We start from the raw sequence: 10,419 nt of genomic DNA, 5'->3' as shown, positions 1-10,419 counted from the left end.
GAGCGGAGCAGGAGGAGCATCGAGGGGCAGGGCCAAGACTGTTGGTGGTCTTTGCTTTTTCCCCACCTCTCCCTTCACTACACACACACACACACACACACACACACACACACAGACACACACACACACACACACACACGCACTCATCCCACCCTCTTCTCAGCCCTTTCTTCCCTGCCCTTAGTAAACAAAACTCTTTCATTCTGAGACCTAGAAGATTCCATAATGAGTTGAGCCTCTTAACAGTCTATTTTAATAAAACTCAGCTCCCTGGCTGTATGGAGACCATAAAACATGCAGGTTCCAGCAATAATATGTTTAGTAGCCCTGCTTGATAAAGTGGAAATGTTTGCATGTTTCAAATTATGAGCAATTTAAAGTAGGAAGCTAGCAAGCCAGTTCTTGGGTTATGAAGCTTGACATTGTTAAGCCTTAAGAGAACACATACTTCAAAGTCTCCTGGGCTGAAATATGTCCTGTGCGCGGCTCGGCAAGAAGCAGCTGGGCTAAGCCGGCCGCAGCCAGGAGGGGAAACCCCGGCGTGATTTGGCCGACAGAGGATCAACCCTTCGGCACACGCGCAGCCGTGTTGTTCAGGAGGATGTGTCCCCAGAGAAAGCCCCGCCCGGCTCAACACCCACCTCCTGGAGACTTGTACACTCGGGAAGCACAACCCCTCCCCCCGCCCCCCACCCCGCCCTCGTGATCTCCTCGGATGTTGGAGGCAATGATTTAGCATCACTAAAGCTTTCTAACAACTGGTAAATGCTCCAGAAGAGATCTGCACCTCTGCCAGCCCCTGGATCCTATCAGCGGCTTTAAAGTGACTTTATCTGAATCCTTTTTGCTTTGGTTTATTTCATGTTAGGCTCTGTGCAGTGTTTCTTTTGAACAAGTGGTTTTTGCAGATCTCACTGTGCCGGCAGCACAGGCCTCCTTCCTGCCCCTCACACTGCGAGCGTGGGCCCCCTTCAGAGCCTCCGCTCAATGCTTGCTGCTCTCTCCGCCTAGAACACTCTTGTCCTGATTTTCAGTCTGGTTGTCTCCTTGGCAAACAGTTTGCAGCTTAAGTGTTACTTTCTTAGCGTCTTCCTGACCATCCCAGGACTCCCCATGTCTTCTTTCATGTCTCCTGGTTTTTTTTTTTTCTTCTGGGCCCTCACCAGTATCTTGTAATGATTTTATTTATTTCTTTGCTTCCTTATTTCCTATCCATCTTCCCCAATAGCATGGCGGTTCCATGAGAGCAGATACCTTGTCTTGCTTGTTCACCACTGGATGGCATGTGGTAGGTGCTCAATAAATGCTTCTTGGATGGCTGTGTAGGTTAGTGGGTGGGTGGGTGGCTGAATAGATGGATGGATGGATAAGTGAGTAGGTGGATGGGTGGATAGATGGATTGCTGGATGGATGAGTGGATAGGTAGATACAAAGGGTGAGTGGGTGAATGGATGGCTGATTGGATGGGTGGATGGATGGATAGATGAGTGGGTGGGTGGATGGATGGATGGATGGATGGATGATTGATGGATGGATGAATGGATAGATGGATGGATAGATAGAAGAGTGGATGGATGGATGGATGAGATGAGTAAGTGGGCAGATGGATGAGTGGGTGGATGACTTATAAGAATTCTTCAAACCAAGACTTTAGGGTTCTGAGTCCTTAGAGGACATTAGAATAAGGTGAACTGAGTTTGGGAAGTTAAATACAGTGTTTGGACACCATTGGTGGCTCCTCTGACAACAGGAAGGCACATGAGCTCTTAGGGTCACTTTTGGGAAGAGAAATTGCCAGCAATGAAAATGATTCCACTTGCCCCCTTAACATCACACTCCCTTCTTCGGTTTACTTTCCCAAGGCCTGAGATGAAAGATACAATTTCTATACCTTAAAAAAAATCCCATAATTGCACCCACCCTGGATCCTCCATCCCCAAGCAGCACCCCCAGTCACACAGGAACAAAGACAAGCCTGTTCTTGACTAGACAGCCGAGCCAGGCCCAGCCACCGTGTGGTATGCAGCCCTGACTGGCTGGCTGAATTCTTGAGCTGATAAGAGTGCTCCATCTCTTGCTAAGAGGGAGCATGCAAATTGGGGTGAGGAGACCTCCCAGTGGTTTGTTCTGTCCCCACCCCTCCAAGGAAGACAGCCTCATCTTCAGAGGGTCTCCTCTTACCTGCATCAAACCCAGGCTGCCCCTCTTTCTCTGGGTATCACTTGACAGCTCTACTTGGCCTGCCAAAACTAGCCAGGCCTCCATCAAAGGGCTCAGGTGGTGCAGCAGACAGTGCGAGATCTAGAAAGCACAACCTAGAATGGGGGTATGAACGTGGGCATGCCCCTCCTGGGCCCTACTCCTGTTGTCTAATAAACAGGCTCAACAGTGTCCCCTGCGTCTTGCCTGTCAAAAACCCCACATTCAGAATGGGGTTGCCCAGGGCTACCATGCAGATTGCCAAGGTTACGCTCTGCTCACTTCCAGGGGGCATTCGGGCACAAAAGTACAGCATATATGGCCCCTTCTCGGAGTGGTGCATGATGGCAGTGCTGGGGAGAGACCCATTTCAGAGGTTGCTGGGGGCCTACACAAGACCACCTGCATAGAGCCCCACCATGAAAGATTAGGGAAGTCGCGCATCGGGCTGCATTTAGGTCGTCAGCTGCGGAATATTTCTGCTGTCAGTTCAACAAAAAGTGTGATGATCACAGTGAAGCTTAACAAAGAAAACGCTATCAGGCAATTAGTAAGCCCAAGTCAGCAGGACTGATGTGAAATTTATCATGTTGAGAAGAACGCGTTCATCTGCGGGTGACAAATGTCGGTGTGTAGGTGCTGTGCCTGGGGAGCTCGGGAAGACAGCGGCTTTGCTCTTTCGGAACCCCGAGTTCGAGTTCAGATCCTCTTCTCCCTTGGGGCCTCAAAGCAAGGGTGGAGAAACACACAACCGTATGTTGTATGGAAGAGCTAAGGGGTTGATGTCCTGAGCTGGGATGTGAAATGTTGCTTTTAGGGAAGAAGAAGTAGGGAAAAGTGAACTACAAAGAGAAGCAGCAATTTCGTTTCATACTCAGAGAGAAAGCCTGCAGGGAGCTGTTTTTTTTTTTTTTTTAAATTTTATTTATTCATGAGAGACACAGAGAGAGAGGCAGAGACACAGGCAGAGGGAGAAGCAGGCTCCCTGTGGGGAGCCTGATGTGGGACTTGATCCCAGGTCTCCAGGATCACGCCCTGGGCTCAAGGCAGACTCTCAACTGCTGAGCCACCCAGGCGTCCCCAGGGGGGCTGCTTTTGAAACCAGTCTGTATGGCTGTGAACATGGGGAACGTGGGGGGCCCCTGCTCAGCCAGGTGCTGGAGGTTATGGATAAACATGCACGGCCACCACCCTGGAGCTACAGACCAGCCAAGGTGACATTTCCAGCAGAGGGACCATGGCAGCCTCCCCAGGGCTCCCAGCTTATGGGCCAGGGGTCGTCGGGGTGGGCAGCCAGACTGACTAGGGTGTCAGGCCCCAGGTGCCTCTGGAAAGGTCTAAGGGATTGGGGTGTTAATAGATTCACTACTTTCCCTCTGGTTTTTTTCTTTTATGAACCTGCCTTTACAAACTCATGTGTGTTTGCTTTGGAAAAACAATTTTGGAGTGGGAGAGCCCAAAGACATGGCCTTCTCGATGGGCACTGCACCCCCTATAACACCTCACCCCAGCCCCAGCCGCCTCTCCTTTGCAGCCAGAGTCTCTGAGCCACGCCAGGACGTAAGGTGTGTTTGGATGTGAATAAAACATTTATTGGGGTTTAAGTCTTTACTAGAGCTTGGGAAGCCAAGGGGACAGCTGCATAGGCCAGAATGTGAGTGGATGATACCAGGATTCTTGGCTCGGCAAGGCTGGCCGTTTTGCCTGCCATCTTGCTCTTCACTTCTCCCTCTCCCCCTCCTTCTGGCTCTCAGGCCATCCTCACTGGCATCCTCTTGGCCTTGCTCTGCCAAACCCAAGCTTTAGCATTCCTGATAGAGCAGGTTCTGAGAGCAAGAGAGAAGATTTCATTTATCAGTTGGTTAGCCAAACCCCACAGGAGGCACTGAGGATATAATGGAGAGTGTGACAGTCTCTACCCGCCCCCCGCCCCATGAAACCTTCTGTCAATGGGGCTGAGGAATAAGTGTTAATGATGACGTAGGTGGAGAAATACAACAATTGGGTAGATGGGGTTGGTGAGGGGAGGTTAAATTACAAGTTTTGTGGGAGCACGGAGCCGGTGGGGTGGGTGTAAAGCAGGGATTACTTCCTGGAGGATGTGTTTCTTAACTGGAAATGTGGACAAGTGGAAATTATTGGGGTATAGAGGAGGAAGGTGTGAGGCAAAGCTTGACATTGTTTTAGGAAGTTTACTGAAAGGTCAAGAGCTGGGAGTGGGAATCCCCTGCATCTGGCCTCACTGAACAGATGACATTGGTCAAACACGGAGATGCTCACTGAGAGCTATGTCCCTGGTAATCTCAAGGACAGAATAATGGGAGTGTCCCATCAGAGGAGGAGGATCCTGATCGCAGGTGACCAGCTCTATGGTGAGATGAGGCAGGTGTCCAGGGAGTTCAGATATGTTGGATTACAAATGGCCACAAATTCTTTGCCATTTCTCCCATCAAGAGACAGTCTGTTTCCTCTCCTTTGGGATTTGGGCTACCCTACCCCAGTGATTTATTTTGACCAGGTGCTGCAGAGGGAGTGTCCTTCCACAATTTCCAGGTGTAGGCCTTGAGAGGATAGAAAATTATGTTTTCTTCCTCTTTGAGCCCAACAACCACACCATGAGAATCCTGAGGCAAATGTGGAGAACACATCAAGGTGAACTGTCATGCTCTGGTCAACAGCCCGGAATGAACGTCCAGCCACAGCCGGCGCCAATTGCCTACTGCATGAGACCGCCATCTTGGTTGCCCCAGAGGAACAGAGGCTGTCCAGTCACTAACACCTGCAACAGAAGAGCAGCCTGCATGAGCCCAATCAACCTCAGAATCTTGAGAGATAATAAATGATTATTGTCCTAAGAGTAAGCATGGGATGGGCAATAACTGAAATATCAGACAAAAGCCCAGTCCTCTGAAGTTGAAGTAAATGTCAGTCTCTTGTGTTGACCAGGCTCCCCACATAGGCTTGTTCTGTCAACAACTAAGGAGCGTTCAGAATTTCACTTTACTGACAAGCTTCTCCCCCCATTTCTGCCCTCAACATACCAGTACAATTTGATGGATATGTTGGCCAACACACTCTTACAGAAGACATGGGAAAATACCTCCTGCCCTCAAGAGGCTCATTATATATGTGAAAAGACAAATGCACCAGGGCACTTGGGTAGCTCAGCTGGTTGAGCATCCAAATCTCAATTTCTGCTTGGGTCATGGTCCCAGGGTCCTGGGATCGAGCCCCACATGGGGCTCCGTGCTCAGCAGGGAGTCTGCTTGGGATTCTTTTCCTCTCCCTCTCCCCTTCCCCCACTGTCAAATAAAATGAATAAATCTTAAAAAAAAAAAAAGACAAATGCACCAGCCCAACTTTTTAGAGCCAGAAATTTAGATGTTATCCCTGAGACTTCCCTGTCCCTCCCCATTAAACAGTAACAACTAACATTTGTGCAGAGCCCTTACTGTGCCAGGCATCATGCTGAGAATTTTCCATGAATCAACTCATTGCCTTCTCATAACAACCCTGAGAGGAGAGTACTATTTTTGTTCCTGCCTCACAGGTGAGGAAACTGAATCCCAGAGTTAAGTCTCTTGCCCGAGTCACAAAGCTGATCTGTGACAGAGCTGGGATCTGAATCTTAGCAGGGTAATGCCAAAGCCTGCATTCTCAACCAGTCCTTTAGAATCAGGGCCCACTTGTGAGTTAGAGACTTTGAGATGCAGAATCTTTACTGTGTAACCTTGGTCAAGTAACTTTACCTGTTTGTTTTCTTCCCCACAAAATGGGGTCATACCTTTTTATCAAGATTGTTGCAAGTAGACAACATATGCACCTTTCTAGATGAACCACAGCTCAGTAAATGCTGGTGTCTATCCCTTCTCTTGGTGTCTCTCCCTCACTGGAGAAAACATCTATCATATAGGATTTCCTGAACTCAAGAGCGGGTAAGTCATGGTAGTAGCTTGCCTCATGTTGAACACATGGTATTCTAAACAGTGGCCTCTACTGGAGACGTTTTGCATTTCAACCAGGCTCTATATTGCAAACGTGTCACTCTAGAGCAGGGGTAGGCGCACTTTTCCTGTGAAGGGTCAAATAATAAGTATTTTAAGCTCTGTGGGTCATTAGATCTCTGTCACAGCTACTCAACTGCGTAAAAGCAGCCAAAGATATATAAATGTATGAGCATGGCCGTGTTCCAATAAAACTTGGGATCCCTGGGTGGTGCAGCAGTTTAGCGCCTGCCTTTGGCCCAGGGCGCGATCCTGGAGACCCGGGATCGAATCCCAAGTCAGGCTCCCGGTGCATGGAGCCTGCTTCTCCCTCTGCCTATGTCTCTGCCCCTCTCTCTCCCTCTCTCTGTGTGTGACTATCATAAGTAAATAAAAATTTTAAAAAAAGATTAAAACTTAATTTACAAAAACAAGTGATAGGCCAGATTTAGTTTAGAGCCTACAATTCACTAACCCCTGCTGTAGTACAGCAGTGTAGAGCTTCTGTCTGCATGTCCTCTTCCAAACATGGGAGAAGATCCCATAGGTTAGGAGTTTGCTTAGAGGGTAAAATGAGGAAGGAGGTAACAGATTCCAAAAGCAGTGAAAAGTTCTGTCAAAGTATTCCCATGACTTTTGGTATCCAGCATGCCATGAGCCTGGCTCTACTCCAAGTTTTCAATTCTAATATTTACAATTCTGTGTAAATGGTTTGTAGGAATATAATGCATTATTTATTTTTTAAAAGAAGTCATTCAACAATCAGCCTTGTGACATTTGGCCTAATGCACAAAGTGATGACCCTGTGTCTCCTTAGAAGTATAACCTTCATATTCCTGGAGAACAATAATCTTTGGAAATGCACCAGGGGAAATAAGCATTCCATGGCAAAATACAGCAAAATTCTATATATTCTATTCTCCGTCTTGGAGAGTTCTAATGGAGCTAACTAGATTAAAAGGCTGAGAATTCCTATAGTCATAGAACCCGTTAATCTTGGTTAACTCTGAGTTTTTACAAACTTGTTTGACCACAAAAACTTAATAGCTCATAGGTTAAAAACATAGGGTCTGGATCCAATAAAATGAGAATAATAATCCCTATCTCATGGGGCCGGTGTGAGGAACACACATGAGGAAGTTTGTGAGTGGCCGTACACGACCCATGACATAAGACACCAGTGTTGAATTCTGAGTGTTCATTCTATCAACACGCTTGGGAAATGCTGGTAAAGAGAATCTAGAAAGGTATTAGTGAATTTGTTTCTCCTGTTAATTTTTAAAGTAGTCAATGGTAACCCATATTTTTTGGTTAAACAGATGCTATAGTCGATCTCCTAGAAATATTTCGAAATTTCAGCTTAAGGTTTAGGCTCACTAACCCAGACCCCTTCTGCGATAGCTGTTTGTTGTTGTTGTTGTTGTTTTAATTATTCTTGAAAGCAAAGACCCGTGAGTAGTGCCATGTTAGAACTGGAAGCTCATGGAGACCAGTTCCTTAGGAGACATCTGACCCTCGGGAATTCTTATCCGCGTGTGGGCGGGTGATGATCTGGAGAACCCTGGAAACTGGCTGCATGGAAACAGTCAGCCTGAGAGGGGGGATGTGGACGCTGGTGGTCTCACTCCCCTCCACAGCAGGACCCTCTCACCGCCCCCCTCCCACAAAGGCCAGAGGCCCCAGATATTGACACATGCCTTTAAGCCCTTGGACACTTCAAAGAAAGAAGATTAGGAGTGAATCTCAGAACCCGTTCCCCAGAGAGAACCGTTTGTCCAAAAGTTGATATTATTGATGCTGGTGGAAGCTGAGAGGAGCGTGTAATTTATTTAATAAAAGTCGGCCTGTGTTTGCTGGGGCTCCTGAGTTTTCCTGCTTCCTGGCGAACATTCTCAGGGGCGAGGCGGGCCCCCCTGTGATCAACACAAATGTTTGATCAGCTATGCGTCTTCTCCAGGGCAGCTCAGATGATCCGAGAGGCTTTGGCTTCCTGGTCGTCTCCAGAGTTTTCTCCTTAAATTCTTTGTTTCTTCAGAATTCATTATAAACGACATAATTACATCTCTTTTTCTTCTCTGATTGAGCACATTTCTTACAAATGGTGATTTACCATTTGGATGCGGGAGGAGGCTGAGCGGATGCCACGCGCAACGGCAGCCTTGCCTCTCCATTTCACAGCTATGCTTCCTTCCGATGCCAAGCAGGCCACTTGCCATCATCCCTGTCCAGCCTGTGCCTGGTGTGGGGCATGGACAGGCCCCCACAAATCCACAAGGAAGGAAAGGGCTCTGGGGTCAGCTCAAAGTTGAGCTTCATAGAACAATGGAGTCCTTGTAGAGAATTTGAGATGTTACCATGAAAAATTAATGGGAGTATATTGTTCCCAAGCCTGGGCCTTTTTATCTGTATATGATTGCCATGATTCCTTGCTTAGAAGCAAACATTTGATTAGGCCTTTGCTTCCCAGCTATAGTGAAAATAGAAATAAGGATTGGATAGGCAGCAAATTACCAATTGCAACAGGGATAATTGAAAATCAGAGATAGACAAAAGAGATATCATTTGTTCATTCATTTGTTTGTTCATTCATTCATTCATGTTACTGATCTTTACTGTGTTTCTTCCTGTTCCAGGAACTACTTTGAGTGGTATAATTACAGCAGTGAAAGTAAGAGTTTATATTTGTTGAACACATATTATATGATAAGTATTAGTCCACTTAGTCCTATATGATCAAAATCAGTCCTATTTATTTAACTCAGTTATAAATAAATACAAAGGAGGAAACTGAGGGTTGGATAAGCTAAATAACTGGCCAAGGTCAACAAAGCTCATAAGGAGCAAGTGTTGGGTTTCAACCCCGGCAGTGTGATACCAGGACCCCCAAGTTTGGCTAAATCGGTCCATGGCCACTTAGGGCAAGCAATGTCTTTGCTCTAATGGGGATTATATTCTAGCAGGGAGACAGTCCATTGAAAATAAAGACAATTGTCAACATATAAATAAGCAAGATTAATTTCAGTTAGCAGTAAGAGCACCAGAGAATAGAGAGCAGAGTGAAGTCAGAGGCAGTGGCAAGGGGAGGTTAACAGGAAGATCCTCCTTCCCCACCTTGGCACTCATAACAGCAAGACGGATTTTCTTTGGGCCTATTTGTCCCATCTGAAGGCAGGAAGATGGATGAGAAGGTCCTGTGGCTCCTTTCTTCCTAAGGTTGTACAGGTAATACCACTACTTGCAACAGCTTTCTTTCTCCGTGTTCTTTTTTTTAACTTCTTTTATTCAAATTCAACTAGTTAATATGTAGTGTATCGTTAGTTTCAGAAGTAGAGTTCAGTAATTCATCAGTTGCATGTAACACCCAGAGCTCATTATATCACATGCCCTCCTTAATGCCTAGAACCCAGTTACCCCATCGCCCCCCCCACCTCCCCTCCAGCAACCCTTAACCCTATAGTTAAGGGTCTCTTATGGTCTGTCTCCCACTCTGATTTCACCTTCTTTTATTTTTCCCTCACTTCGCCTATGATCCTCTGTTTTGTTTCTTGAATTCCACATATGAGTGAAATCATATGATTACTGTCTTTCACTGATTGACTTTTTTCACTCAGCATAATACCCTCCAGTTCCATCCATGTCAATGTAAATAGTAAGATTTCACTCTTTTTGGTGGCTGAGTAATATTCCATTGTGTATGTATATACCACATCTTTATTCATTCATCTGTTGATGGACATCTGGGCTGTTTCCATAGTTTGGCTATTGAGGACACTGGGGCTATAAACATTGGGGTGCAGGTAAAATGAATGAATGTGAGACAGGAATCCACCAAAATCTTGGAGGAGAACACAACCAATAACCTCTTGACCTCAGCTGCAGCATCTTCCTCTGTGTTCTTTTTTTTTTTTTTTTTTTCTTCCTCTGTGTTCTTTTTTTTTTTTTTTTTTTCTTCCTCTGTGTTCTAATGTGTGAGATTTCCCTACATAGATGGTGCTATACCTTTAGACATGAGCTGAATTTGATGATTTCTAAGTAAAAAGTCACCTTTGTTCTTAAGCAAATGATCCTACAGAGACAGCTAGATATGGTGGTAAATACCTATTGATGTTCAAAGGTCAGAAAACACTGAAATTAGTATTCTAAACTGGGGGTGATTTTTCCCTCCAAGGGATATTTGATGTCTGGAGACATTTTTGGTTGTCACAAGTGGGAGACAGATGCTAATGGCATCTAGTGG

The sequence above is a fragment of the Vulpes lagopus genome, chromosome 8 (assembly GCF_018345385.1).
Source record: "Vulpes lagopus strain Blue_001 chromosome 8, ASM1834538v1, whole genome shotgun sequence".
Lineage (NCBI taxonomy): Eukaryota > Metazoa > Chordata > Mammalia > Carnivora > Canidae > Vulpes > Vulpes lagopus.
This window is presented reverse-complemented; position numbering follows the sequence as displayed.